General features: G+C 47.1%; 1 protein-coding gene across 5 annotated transcripts in view; it reads left to right on the plus strand.

The window, feature by feature from the left end:
- The window catches only part of LOC106565077 (solute carrier family 12 member 5), a 338,932-nt gene that overhangs the window by 163,847 nt on the left and 160,798 nt on the right, over positions 1 to 14,287 (plus strand). The gene's annotated exons all lie outside the window — the stretch shown is intronic.

Below are 14,287 nucleotides of genomic sequence, written 5' to 3' on the forward strand. Positions count from 1 at the left end.
GGGCTATGTACTTAGAATATTGCAAAATGTGCTTTCACCAAAAAGCTATTTTAAAATCGGACATATCGAGTGCATAGAGGAGGTCTGTATCTATAATTCTTAAAATAATTGTTATGCTTTTTGTGAACGTTTATCGTGAGTAATTTAGTAAAATGTTAGCGAATTCCCCGGAAGTTTGCGGGGGTATGCTAGTTCTGAACGTCACATGCTAATGTAAAAAGCTGGTTTTTGATATAAATATGAACTTGATTGAACAAAACATGCATGTATTGTATAACATAATGTCCTAGGGTTGTCATCTGATGAAGATCATCAAAGGTGAGTGCTGCATTTAGCTGTCTTCTGGGTTTTGGTGACATTATATGCTGGCTTGAAAAATGGGTGTCTGATTATTTCTGGCTTGGTACTCTGCTGACATAATCTAATGTTTTGCTTTCGTTGTAAAGCCTTTTTGAAATCGGACAGTGTGGTTAGATTAACGAGAGTCTTGTCTTTAAATGGCTGTAAAATAGTCATATGTTTGAGAAATTGAAGTAATAGGATTTTTAAGGTTTTGAAAATCGCGCCACAGGATAGCCGTGGCTGTTACGTAGGTGGGACGAATTCGTCCCGCCTAGCCTAGAGAGGTTAAAGTTGTAGGATGGCAGCAAATTTTGACGGAGTAGCAGCCATGGGTGGCTGTCTCTCAGTCTGTGTTCCATAGGGCGCTGGTCAAAAGTAGTGCACTTTAAGGGCAAGGGAGAGACCCAGATGCAGACACGGGAGGCAGATGGTTTGAGTCTCTGATATTAATTATAATCCAAGGGGCAGGCAAGAGAATGGTCGTGGACAAACAAAAGATCATTAACAAGGTCAGAGTCCAGAAGTTACAGAGTGGCAGGTAGGCTCGAGGGCAGGTAGTATGGTCAGGCAGACAGGCAGGTTCAGAGTCAAGGAAGGCAAGGGTCAAAACCAGGAGGACTAGCAAAAGACAGATAAGAAAAAGCAGGCGCACAGAAAAACACACTTGTTGACTTGACAAGACAAACTGGCAACAGACAAACAGGGAACACCGGAAGAAATACCCAGGGACTAATGGGGAAAACGGGTGACACCTGGAGGTGGGTGGAGACAATCACAAAGACAGGTGAAACAGATCAGGGCATGACAGTGCACTATGTGGGGAATAAGGTGCCATTTGGGATGCACCCTCAAGCATTCAAATCTTTTCCACCCATCAAGGCACTTATAGAGTGATTATTATGGGGTACGTAAGAGTTTCCTGTATTTAGAGGAAATAGCACTTTCGAAAATATGCACAGCAAATATGTAACTTTGTAAGCAACTCAATGTGTGAGGTGTGGGCAACTTCATAACCAATTCACCTGCATGTAAACCTTAGTAGTTTGTGCTGCTTCCTGGAAAAGACTCCTGCACTTTCTGTCATAATATATGGTTATGAAACTGACAGTTTTCTCACACATCTTTCATGTTAAACATAAACCTATTAGGATATGTCATTGTTGCACTATACAGTCAAAAATTGACTGTGTTGTTGACCTATGTAACCTACGATTTCCCAAACGCCATATAAACTTACTGTAAAAAGAATGAGCATTTTAAAATAACCATGGCTAATGTTCTGATTTCATACATCATAATAAGAGGGAAACACTGAAATGTTCATGAGCATTACTCAATTAGGGGTATTGTGGCAGTAACATAAAGTGCGGGGCTACACTTTCACCATTTCAATGACAGAGCTATCAGGGTTGTTGAGGAAAATAGTAATTTATTCCAAATAAGAGGAGATTTGGTAATTCATTCACCAGCAGTTTTGCCTCAGTTTCATACCTCAACCAAAACTGTCTTAATGTCTGCTATGTAGATTCTGAAAATCTGTCTAGAATCTCTGTGTGTATTTGTTCTAAAATGATGGTCTGTTTCTGCATGGGTTGGCCATGTTCCTGTGCAAATAGGTCAATGTTTGTCATAGTGTTTATCTTCTATTTGATTATGTCTAAGGGTTTGTGGAGGCAGGGCAGAGTTTGTGGGCTGCAGAGTGGGAGGGAAGATGAGTGATACGACTCGTATTGGCAGATAACCTCTGTGATTACTGCCTTGTCAAAGACACATACACACACACACACACACAAACATATTCAGTTTCAAACTATAGCAACAGAAGGAAATATAAGGAGTGTTGTTGCAAGGCCTCTGGACTCTGCTACAGCACTGTAACTGCATTATTGAAAGAGTCTTGATGCTGAGCAGCACCACAGCATAGTTCAGACATCAACACCAGTTTCCCTATTTCACTGATTCAATAACATGCATTTCAAAAACCAGACCACCATTTTATTAAACAGACCACAGTTAAGTGGCGATAGCAATGTAAATATAATCACCCAATCAAATATCAATGCCGCGGGATACAGTATGAAATGCAGACGTCTCTCAGCTGCGTTCTCGCATCTCTTTCCAGGTTACTCAGATCTCTGAAAAGCCAGTTTGACATGTCTGCATGCTTTCAGCCGCTGAGTGTCTCTGCTGTGTGAATAGTTTTTCCCATTTCATCACAGACAGCCTGTCAGCATTCTAGGCGACTGGAAATAAACCATCTGTCAAAATGTCCTCTCCAGGAACCAAAGAGTCATAAACTCTTTTTGTCACATTTGGGCCATCAAAAGAAACCCATTTTCCCTACTGCCACACAGAGAAATGGGACGACATTAAAGGGAGTCTTTCGAGTGTTTGGTTACACTAGACTAGAGTGGCTGTGGTGGCTGCTGTTTTTTTAGTATTGATTTAGCCCCTGTCTATTCCCATTTATTCGGACTATTACATGCTTCTACGCAAATCAATTCTGTCGATGGCTAATCAGTCCGTTTTCATTACTAATTCCAGGATTACGGATTCCTTTGCCTTTAACTATATCACTAAATGCAGTTTACAATTATAGAAATTCATAGTATTGATATAAAAACCATTCATAACAGATTCACGTTATATTAAAGCCTACATATATATGAACGCATTTGTAAAAAGTGTCACCGTAACCACTTCTATTCTCGAAGGGTTTGGATTGAAGGACTGAGTGGACTGAGTATGCGTCCGTCGCGACCGTCGCTTTCACAGGGGTCTGTGAAAGTACTTCACCCTCTGTCTTAAGGGTTAAATCCGATTGGACCTTGCACCCACTGAAAGTGAATCCCTCTGAATCGCCGTCCAGTAATCCCTCGACCTTGGCTCACACATTGCTGATCCGTCCCTTCTCACACCGTCTTCCTGAATTGGAGATTATGAAACCCCAACACTTCCTAATCCCCTCATCCTCATTTTCTACACCACTTCCAGATGGTTCATCAAACCGCCACTATTTCAGTTTAACACTGCATAAGACCTTAGCCCCTTGGTGCAATGGGGCAAAGCACTAGCTGGTGCTGCCTGTCAACGTGAAACCAATATTTTATTATGTGGTTTCTCTGGAAAATAAATCATTGCGCTTCAAAGAATTCCACAAAAATTCCTAATTCTGGAATTTTCCTAACGCCCTTCTTTCCAGGGAGCCATAGTCCCTCGTTCTTCTCCCTCTCCTCAGCTTTGGACGCTCCTTGGATGCGATCCCTGAAGCTCGGAGCACATTTGAGTGGGATTTCATTATCAATGCTGTGCAGAGGGAGGGGAAAAAGCCTTTGATATGGAGGCACAATGTGTGGGAAGAAGAGGAGAGACTCATGGGATAGAGGACACCATCACAGCATACAGGAACATCAAAGGCCTCATCAGCAGCATGTTCCCAAACAAGATCTATGCCAGGTCATCTTAGTCAATTAGACCAGTAATAAGGACAGGTTGATATATTCATGGTGCACTCTGGACTATGCAGTGGGTTGTCGAGTGCCACCATGTTCTCCCTAACCCTTTCCTCTCATTGAATATGACATTTGTTTGATTATTTACCTCTAAATTATCTCTGAAAATGGGCATATGGTTATGTAACAGTATTTTTATATTTGGTCACTAGAGGAGTGACTTTCTACCTTTGTGAGGTTACTGAAGCATTATTTATGTTGTGCAGACTGAGGAGGTTTTGGAGAAGTGTGCTCATGGCAGGGCTATGTTGGATTTACGACAGCTGTCAAGTCCGATGTTTCTTAGGGGGAACTGAAATGACACCAAATTATCCATGTTTTGGTATATTTGGGGCCTGAAGGGGTGACAAAGCAAATGGTGCATGGGGTGGCCTAAACAATGCCTGACTGAATGAGGGTATCGGATAACACTGGTTTTGTGAGAGGAAAACTTCAAAATAGCCCATAAACATGTCTCACTTAGATGATAAGTTATTTAGCCTCAAATACTCCATGGTATACGTTTAAACTGTATTTACTGTACAGTTACCATACACACACAGAAAGACTAGGCTCCTTGGTTGATACTAGTGCCTTGCTGTGGCTCTGCTCTGAACTCATAAATATGGACACATATGGCATCAAACGAAACGTTATGCAAACGTTACGCCTCCAGGGTTACTAAATCTAAATGTTTGACTCGCTTCGAGGTCCCAAAATCACCCCAGGTTGATGCAAAATAATCCAACCACACTGTCTGGACAGGTGCAATGAAGCATTAGTTTTTGGTTTACTTTTAACGTTTGAGATTTTGTGAATCTCCTGCAAGTGTCTGCCTTTTCCTACAGTATAATTCATGAAGACACATGGCCGCAAAGTGCCATGTATATACACCCTCCCAAAGACACATAAAGGAATGTTAGCATACAGTCCTAACATGGAGTGTGAATAGAATAGAGATGCTGTCAAGAAGAACATAGCATGCAAGAGGCATTATTGACACCCCCACTGTCAATATGGGAAATGACAATGTCAAACGGGCAATATGTTTGATCTGTGGTGTATCCACTGTGAGCATAAGGGAGCCGTTCAGATGATTGAGCATTCCCTCCTTGCCTCGTCCCTGGCACAAGAGAGTGAAAGCTTGCCTGTGACTCCCAGCTTTGTCTTTTGGTTCATGGCTAGTTGCTATAGCAACATGACTTTGCATTCCTTTTCACCTGCTGTTTTTTTAATCAATGATCCCTCCCCCTCGCTCGCCACCCTCCTCCGTCCAACCGCAATAGCACCACACCATAGCTACCATACTTCTAGACTAAAACCATAGCTCATACCCAGGGCTGTTCTACTATTGCCATTCCACTTCTGATTCTACTAATTTGTACTTTGCAATAATGACACCGTGCCCTGCCACATTATTACTACTATGGTACTCCTGCCGCCTTAATACTATTGTATTATGGATTACCACAACTGATATGTACCCACCTTAACCCCCCATTGATATCTGAAGAATTGGCATACTTTCTTTGCCATCTTACAGAACCACTGCCACTCTGTAGTTGGCTACTGCTGTTGTAACCACTGCATTGCAGCTTTCTCCATGCAATTATTACAATGTTTCTATAACTAATACACATCAGCTGTCTTCCCATATGCCAGCTGACCAATTTCTTTCCATTCATGCTAGGGCAGAAACACCATGACACCACACCTACTGTTTGCATGTCATTACCGTTCCTGGGTTCAAATAGTATATGTTTCAAATACTTTAGCTGTGCTTGATTGAGCTTGCCTGGTGCTATGGAACTAATGAAATAGTTCCAATGTCACGACTTCCGCCGAAGTCGGCTCCTCTCCTTGTTCGGGCGGTGTTCGGTGGTCGACATCACCAGCTTTCTAGCCATCGCCGCTCCATTTTTCATGTACCCATTTGTTTTGTCTTGTTCCCGGCACACCTGGTATTCATTCCCCAATCAATCTACATGTATTTATTCCTCTTTTCCCCCTCATGTCTTTGTGTAAGATTGTTTGTGTGATACGTGTTTTTGTACGCACTAGGCTTGCGTGAGTTTTTCTCTCGTGTTATTTTACGAAGCCTGTTTGCATACACTTGATGGTTGTGACTGTTCTTGCGCGTTTTACACTTTGCCTTGTTGGTTGGAGGTTTTTGGACGAAGCTGCGTCCGTCTGTATATTCTCTCCTGCCGAAATAAAGTGTGCGCCTGTTCACAATTCTCTGCTCTCCTGCACCTGACTTCAGCACAAGTACGCACACGCCTGACAGAATGTTACACCACCATGGAGTCAGCAGGAGCATGTACCCCGGTCAGAGGAGTCGAGGAGCGTGTCCAGGAACACGCGGCAATGCTACATCATCTCGGTGCTACATCATCTCGGTGCCATGATGGATCGCGTTGTCCAGACTATGGACCGCTGGGAGAGACAGGAAGTCTCTCCAGCGCCTCGACCAGCGCAACCGGGGTTACCTCTACCCGTCCCGTCCGGATCCAGCTCCAGTGGGATGCGTCTCTCCCTTCCCAGGGAGTATGATGGGACGGTCGCACAGTGCCAGGGGTTCCTCTTACAACTGGACCTATACCTGGCCACCGTTCACCCAGCTCTCTCCGGAAGGGGGAGAGTGTCCGCCCTCGTCTCATGCCTCTTGGGTAGAGCTCTGGAGTGGGCAAATGCCATGTGGGGAGAGGAAGACTCGGCGTTGGACCACTTCGAGGAGTTCACCCGCCGAGTTCACCCGTCGTCTTTGACCATCCGCCCAAAGGTAGAGTGGCGGGGGAACGACTCTTCCATTTGAGGCAGGGGACGAGGAGCGCACAGGAGTTCGCGCTGGAGTTTCGGACCTTGGCCGCCGGAGCAGGATGGAACGACAGGGCCCTCATCGACCACTATCGATGCAGCCTGCGCGAGGACGTCTGATGGGAGTTGGCCTGAAGCGATGCCACCATAACCTTTGACCAACTGGTGGATCTGTCAATCCGGTTGGATAACCTGCTGGTCACCCGTGGACGTCCTGAGGAGGCTCTGTCGGTTCCATCTCCCAGCACTCCCGCTCCGGTGCCCATGGAGTTGGGAGGGGCTGCGCATAGGGAGGCTGGAGGAGGGGCCTTCACGTGCACCATCTGTGGCCGCAGAGGGCACACTGCCGGTCGGTGCCAGGTTGGTCCCTCTGGGAGTTGAGGCAGCAGGCAGGGCACTCTGGCGTCAACACAGGTGAGTCTGCACCACTCTCATCCAGAGTCCTCTGTTGTCCACCTGTCTGTACCTGTTTGTTTCCCTGAGTTTTCCCCGCATTCCCAGCATAAGGCGCTCGTCGATTCAGGCGCAGCTGGGAATTTCATCGACAGAGCGTTAGCTCATCGTTTAGGGATCCCCATTATTCCTGTGGTTAGACCTTTCCCGGTTCACGCTCTCGATAGTCGACCATTAGGGTCCGGGCTAATCAGGGAAGCCACCATCTCCCTGGCCATGGAGACGCAGAGGGGTCACGAGGAGAGAATCAGTCTCTTTCTCATTGACTCTCCTGCGTTTCCCGTGGTACTTAAGGCCTTCCCTGGTTGGCTCGTCATAACCCCACAATTTCCTTGCAACAGAGGGCTCTCACGAGGTGGTCGCGAGACTGATCAGGGAGGTGTGTAGGGGTTTCCGTTGGTGCTACCACAGTGGAAAGTCCAGACCAGGTCTCCACCGTGTGCATTCCCCCAGAATAGGCCGATTTGGCTCTCGCCTTCTGTAGAAAGAAGGCGACTCAATTACCACCCCATCGATGGGGGGATTGTGCGATAAATCTCCTGGTAGACGCTGCACTTCCCAGGAGTCATGTGTATTCTCTGTCGCAAGCGGAGGCGGTGGCTATGGAGACATATGTCAGGGGTACATTCGGTCCTCCACTTCACCCGCCTCCTCGAGTTTCTTTTTTGTGAAGAAGAAGGATGGAGGTCTGCGCCCGTGCATTGACTAAAGAGGTCTCAATCAAATCACGGTGAGGTACAGTTACCTGCTACCTCTTATCACCACTGCGATTGAGTCAATGCATGGGGCGCGCTTCTTCACTAAACTGGATCTCAGGAGTGCATACAACCTGGTGCGCATCCGGGAGGGAGACGAGTGGAAGACGGCGTTTAGTACCACCTCAGGGCATTATGAGTACCTCGTCATGCTGTACCGGTTGATGAATGCTCCGTCAGTCTTCCAATCCTTCATAGACAAGATTTTCAGGGACCTGCACGGGCAGGGTGTAGTGGTGTATATCGATGACATTCTGATATACTCCGCTACATGTGCCGAGCATGTGTCCTCGGTGCGCAAGGTACTTGGACGACTGTTGGACCTGTATGTCAAGGCTGAAAAATGCCTGTTCTTTCAGCAGGCCGTCTCTTCCACATCAGGGGTGGAGATGGAGAGTGACCGCATAGCAGCCGTGCGTAATTGGCCGACACCCACCACGGTAAAGGAGGTGCAGCGATTTATAGGGTTTGCCAATTACTACCGGAGATTTATCCGGGGTTTTGGCCAGGTGGCTGCTCCCATTACCTCACTGCTGAAGGGGGGTCCTGTACGTCTGCAGTGGTCGGTTGAGGCGGACAGGGCTTTTGGGCACCTAAGAGCTCTGTTTACCTCGGCTCCCGTGCTGGCCCATCCGGATCCCTCTTTGGCATTCATAGTGGAGGTGGACGCGTCCGAGGCTGGGATCGGAGCCGTGCTCTCTCAGTGCTCGGGCACGCCACCGAAGCTCCGCCGCTGTGCTTTCTTCTCAAAGAAGCTCAGCCCGGCGGAGCGGAACTATGATATGGGGGACCGGGAGCTGTTGGCTGTGGTTAAGGCTTTGAAGGTGTGGAGATTGGCTTGAGGGGCCTAAACACCCTTTCCTCATCTGGACTGACCACCGCAACCTGGAGAACATCCGGGCAGCTAGGAGACTGAATCCTCGTCAGGCAAGGTGGGCCATATTCTTTACCCGTTTTGTGTTTACCCTGTCCTACAGACCAGGTTCCCAGAATGTGAAGGCAGACGCACTGTCCCGGCTGTATGACACAAAGGAGCGGCCCATGGATCAGACTCCCATTCTCCCCGCCTCCTGCCTGGTAGTGCCGGTCGTGTGGGAGCTGGACGCGGACATTGAGCAGGCATTGCGTACAGAGCCCGCTCCACCCCAGTGTCCCGTCGGGCGTCGGTATGTTCCATCTGCTGTCTGTGACCAGTTGATCTATTGGGCCCACACATCACCCTCCTCTGGTCATCCAGGGATCGGTCGGATGGTGCGCTGTCTGACTGGTAAGTACTGGTAGCCCACCTTGGCTCGGGACATGAGGGTTTATGTTTCCTCCTGCTCAGTGTGCGCCCAGTGTAAAGCTCCTAGACACCTGCCCAGAGGTAAGCTACATCCCTTACCCGTTCCACTACGGCTTTCAAATCAAATTTATTTTTATATAGCCCTTCGTACATCAGCTGATATTCTCAAAGTGCTGTACAGAAACCCAGCCTAAAACCCCAAACAGCAAGCAAAGCATGTGAAAGAAGCACGGTGGCTAGGAAAAACTCCCTAGGAAAAACTCCCTAGAAAGGCCAAAAACCTAGGAAGAAACCTAGAGAGGAACCAGGCTATGAGGGGTGGCCAGTCCTCTTCTGGCTGTGCAGGGTGGATATTATAACAGAACATGGTCAAAATGTTAAAATGTTAAAATGTTCATAAATGACCAGCATGGTCAAATAATAATAATCAAAGTAGTTGTCGAGGGTGCAACAAGCACGTCCGGTGAACAGGTCAGGGTTCCATAGCCGCAGGCAGAACAGTTGAAACTGGAGCAGCAGCACGGCCAGGTGGACTGGGGACAGCAAGGAGTCATCATACCAGGTAGTCCTGAGGCATGGTCCTAGGGCTCAGGTCCTCCGAGAGAAAGACAGAAAGAGAGAAAGAGAGAATTAGAGAGAGCATATTTAATTTCACACAGGACACCTGATAAGACATGAGAAATACTCCAGATGTAAAAAACTGACCCTAGCCCCTCGACACATAAACTACTGCAGCATAAATACTGGAGGCTGAGACAGGAGGGATCAGAAGACACTGTGGCCCCATCCGATGATACCCCCGGACAGGGCCAAACAGGCAGGATATAACCCCACCCACTTTGCCAAAGCACAGCCCCCACACCACTAGAGGGATGTCTCCAACCACCAACTTACCGTCCTAAGACAAGGCCGAGTATAGCCCACAACGATCTCCGCCATGGCACAACCCAAGGGGGGGGCGCCAACCCAGACAGGAAGACCACGTCAGTGACTCAACCCACTCAAGTGACGCACCCCTCCCATGGACGGCATGGAAGAACACCAGTAGGCCAGTGACTCAGCCCCTGTAAAAGGGTTAGAGGCAGAGAATCCCAGTGGAAAGAGGGGAACCGGCAAGGCAGAGACAGCAAGGGCGGTTCGTTGCTCCAGCCTTTCCGTTCACCTTCACACTCCTGGGCCAGACTATACTTAATCATAGGACCTACTGAAGAGATAAGTCTTCAGTAAAGACTTAAAGGTTGAGACTGAGTCTGCGTCTCTCACATTGGTAGGCAGACCATTCCATAAAAATGGAGCTCTATAGGAGAAAGCCCTACCTCCAGCCGTTTGCTTAGAAATTCTAGGGACAATTAGGAGGCCTGCGTCTTGTGACCGTAGCGTACGTGTAGGTATGTACGGCAGGACCAAATCGGAAAGATAGGTAGGAGCAAGCCCATGTAATGCTTTGTAGGTTAGCAGTAAAACCTTGAAATCAGCCCTTGCCTTAACAGGAAGCCAGTGTAGGGAGGCTAGCACTGGAGTAATATGATCACATTTTTTGGTTCTAGTCAGGATTCTAGCAGCCGTATTTAGCACTAACTGAAGTTTATTTAGTGCTTTATCCGGGTAGCCGGAAAGTAGAGCATTGCAGTAGTCCAGCCTAGAAGTAACAAAAGCATGGATTAATTTTAGTTAGCTTTGCGACAGTATCAAAAAGAAATTTCGGATTGTTCTTATTTTCCTCAATTAAGTTGGAAAAATAGGATGATCGAGCAGCAGTAAGGGCTCTTTGATACTGCACGGTACTGTCTTTCCAAGCTAGTCGGAAGACTTCCAGTTTGGTGTGGCGCCATTTCCGTTCCAATTTTCTGGAAGCTTGCTTCAGAGCTCGTGTATTTTCTGTATACCAGGGAGCTAGTTTCTTATGACAGATGTTTTTAGTTTTTAGGGGTGCAACTGCATCTAGGGTATTGCGCAAGGTTAAATTGAGTTCCTCGGTTAGGTGGTTAACTGTTTTTTGTCCTCTGACGTCCTTGGGTAGGCAGAGGCAGTCTGGAAGGGCATCAAGGAATCTTTGGTCACACCTGTCAGTGGATTTTCTAACAGATCTTGATACCTCACAGGGAAACACCACGATCCTGGTCATTGTGGATCGGTTCTCTAGGTCCTGTCATCTCCTCCCTCTGCCCGGTCTCCCTACGGCCCTACAAACTGCAAAGGCCCTGTTTACACACGTCTTCCGTCACTACGGGGTGCCTGAGGATATAGTGTCTGATCGAGGTCCCCAGTTCACTTCGAGAGTCTGGAGGGCATTCCTGGAACGTCTGGGGGCCTCGATCAGCCTCACCTCGGGTTTCCACCCCGAGAGTAATGGGCAGGTGGTAAGAGTGAACCAGGATGTGGGCAGGTTTCTGCGGTCCTATCGCCAGGAACGGCCGGGGGAGGGGGCGGCGTTCGTGCCCTGGGCAGAGATGGCACAGAACTCACTCTGCCACTCCTCCACTAACCTCTCCCCCTTTCAGTGTGTATTGGGGTACCAGCCGGTTCTGGCACCGTGGCATCAGAGTCAGACCGAGGCTCCTGCGGTGGACGATTGGTTCAGGCGCGCGGAGGAGACCTGGGATGTCGCCCATGGTCACCTCCAGCAGGCCGCGCTGTGTAAAAAGTCCAGCGCGGACCGTCACCGCAGTGAGGTCCCCGTGTTCGCACCGGGGGACAGGGTCTGGCTCTCGACCCGAAACCTGCCCCTCCGCCTGCCCTGCCGGAAGCTGGGCCCGCGGTTTGTGGGCCATTTAAAGTCCTGAGGAGAGTGAACGAGGTATGTTACCTCGTTCCATGTGTCTCTTCTCAGGCTGGTGGTGGCTGATCCACTCCAGGAGTCTAAGGTGCGGGGGGTTCCTCCGCCCCCTCTGGACATCGAGGGGGCCCCGGCGTACTCCGTCCGTTCCATCCTGGATTCGAGGCGTCGGGCGAGAGGCCTTCAGTACCTCTTGGAGTGGGAGGGGTACGGTCTGGAGGAGAGGTGCTGGGTTCCGGTGGCGGGTATATTGGACCCTGAACTGCTGTGGGAGTTCCACCATCGCCGGCCGGATCGCCCTGCGCCTCGCCCTCCGGGTCGTCCCCGAGGCCGGTGTCGACGCACCGCTGTAGCCGCGCTCCAAACACTGGGCACAGACATCAATTCAATGTCTATTCTATGTTGGTTCAACACAATTTAATTGAAATGACGTGGAAACAATATTGATTCAACCAGTGTGTGCCCAGTGGGATGTGATGTAGCGGTTGGCATACTGTTCCATACTGAACACAGACTTGATTCTACCTGACGTTAGTATTTCAAGTTCAGTTCAAACTTTATTGACCATCTTTTTGTAATAATTAAAACGTTTATTTGGAATACAGGCATATGGTTTAGTCACAGTACACCCAGATAGAAGATACAAAACAGTAAGTGATATCACCATATCAGATATCATAATCGCAAATGTAGTGATCTCTTGGAATAAAATCTAAACCAGGACTCTCCAACCCTGTTCCTGGAGAGCTACAGTCCTGTAGGTTTTCGCTCCAACCCTAATCTAGCGCACATGATTCTAATAATCTGCTGATTGATAGGGTTGGAGAGCCCTGGTCTAAACAGACGCATATACAGTCAAATCCAAAATGATTGGAATCCTTGATAAAGATGAGCAAAAAGACGGTATTAAATAAATAATTCAAATACTAAGCTATATTGTGTATTATGTTATACTAATACAGTTGCTCAGAGAAAGTAATATTTGTATCTCTTACAAATATACATTTCACCTTACGAGGATAATAGCACTGAGCCTTTTTCTAAAATGCTTTATGATATTGGAGAACACATTGGCAGGGATCTTAGGACATTCCACCTTGCAGAATCTTTCCAGATCCTTGATAACCTTCATCTGCCCTCTTCATTTCAATGGGGCTTAAGTCTGGAGATTGAAAAATGTTGATTTTGTGGTCAATTAACAATTTCTTTCTAGATTTTGATGTGTGCTTGGGGTTATTGTCTCGCTGGAAGCTCCACTTGTGGCCAAGTTTCAGCCTCCTGGCAGAGCCAACCAGGTTTTTGACTACAAAGTCCTGGTACTGGGTAAAGTTCATGATGCCGTTGACCTTAACAAGGGCCCCAGGCCTAGTGGAAGCAGAATAGCCCCATGACATCAACGATCCAAAACCATATTATACAGTAAGTATTAGGTTATTTTCCTGGGGCCCTTGTTAAAGGTCCAATGCAGACATGTTTATGTCAATATGAAATCATTTCTGGGTAACAATTAAATACCTTACTGTAATTGTTTTTATTAAGTAAAATTGTCAAAAAGAAATAAAAAAAGCTTCTTAGCAAAGAGCAGTTTCTCAAACAAGAATTTTGCTAGGTCTGTATGGGAGTGGAAAACTGAAAACTAGCTGTTATTGTCAGAGAGTTTTGGAACTCTATTTCTTATTGGTCTATTAACTAATTTACCGTATGGTGATGTCACCATGGAAAGGCCAAAGCTCCATCCCACCAAAACAGGCAGAAATTTCAGGTGATCTTTTCAAACAGCTCTTACACTAAAAGGGCATCATCATAAGTTTCACAATTTTACAGTATTATTCCAACCTCATATAAAACCCAGGAAAAAAAACTGGAAAATCACTTTTTTGACTGTGCTAGGCCTTTAAGGTCAACGGCTTCATGAACATTACCCTCTACCAGGACATTTTAGCGGAGAGAGGAAGCGGTGAAGCGAGAGGGTTTACTCCGCCCAAAATCTGTCCACGATAATAAGACCACGAAATTGGGATTTTTGTATGGAAGTCAATGAGAGTGTTCGGTTTAAAAAAAAGGTAATTGCTAATTTGCTATGTGAGGTTTATTTTATTGAATATAAGTTCTGGAATGGTTAGGTTGTTACGAATGCACTAATATAACTGGATGTATGTGGCATTTCGGCAACTTTGAAAAAAACTATTTTATATCGGAGTTGTGCCTGTTGTTCAGACTTATATCTCCCCTCGCATTGGCTAGAATGGTCCCACCTGATCTTGCCTCCTCCCACCTGCCTACCATCTTTGAGGACATTTATTTTCATTGTTAGAGCGGTCACTCGACTATCTTGTCAATAAAATAGAACATCTTTGTTTTTAGCCAA

Source organism: Salmo salar, chromosome ssa12 (assembly GCF_905237065.1).
Source record: "Salmo salar chromosome ssa12, Ssal_v3.1, whole genome shotgun sequence".
Lineage (NCBI taxonomy): Eukaryota > Metazoa > Chordata > Actinopteri > Salmoniformes > Salmonidae > Salmo > Salmo salar.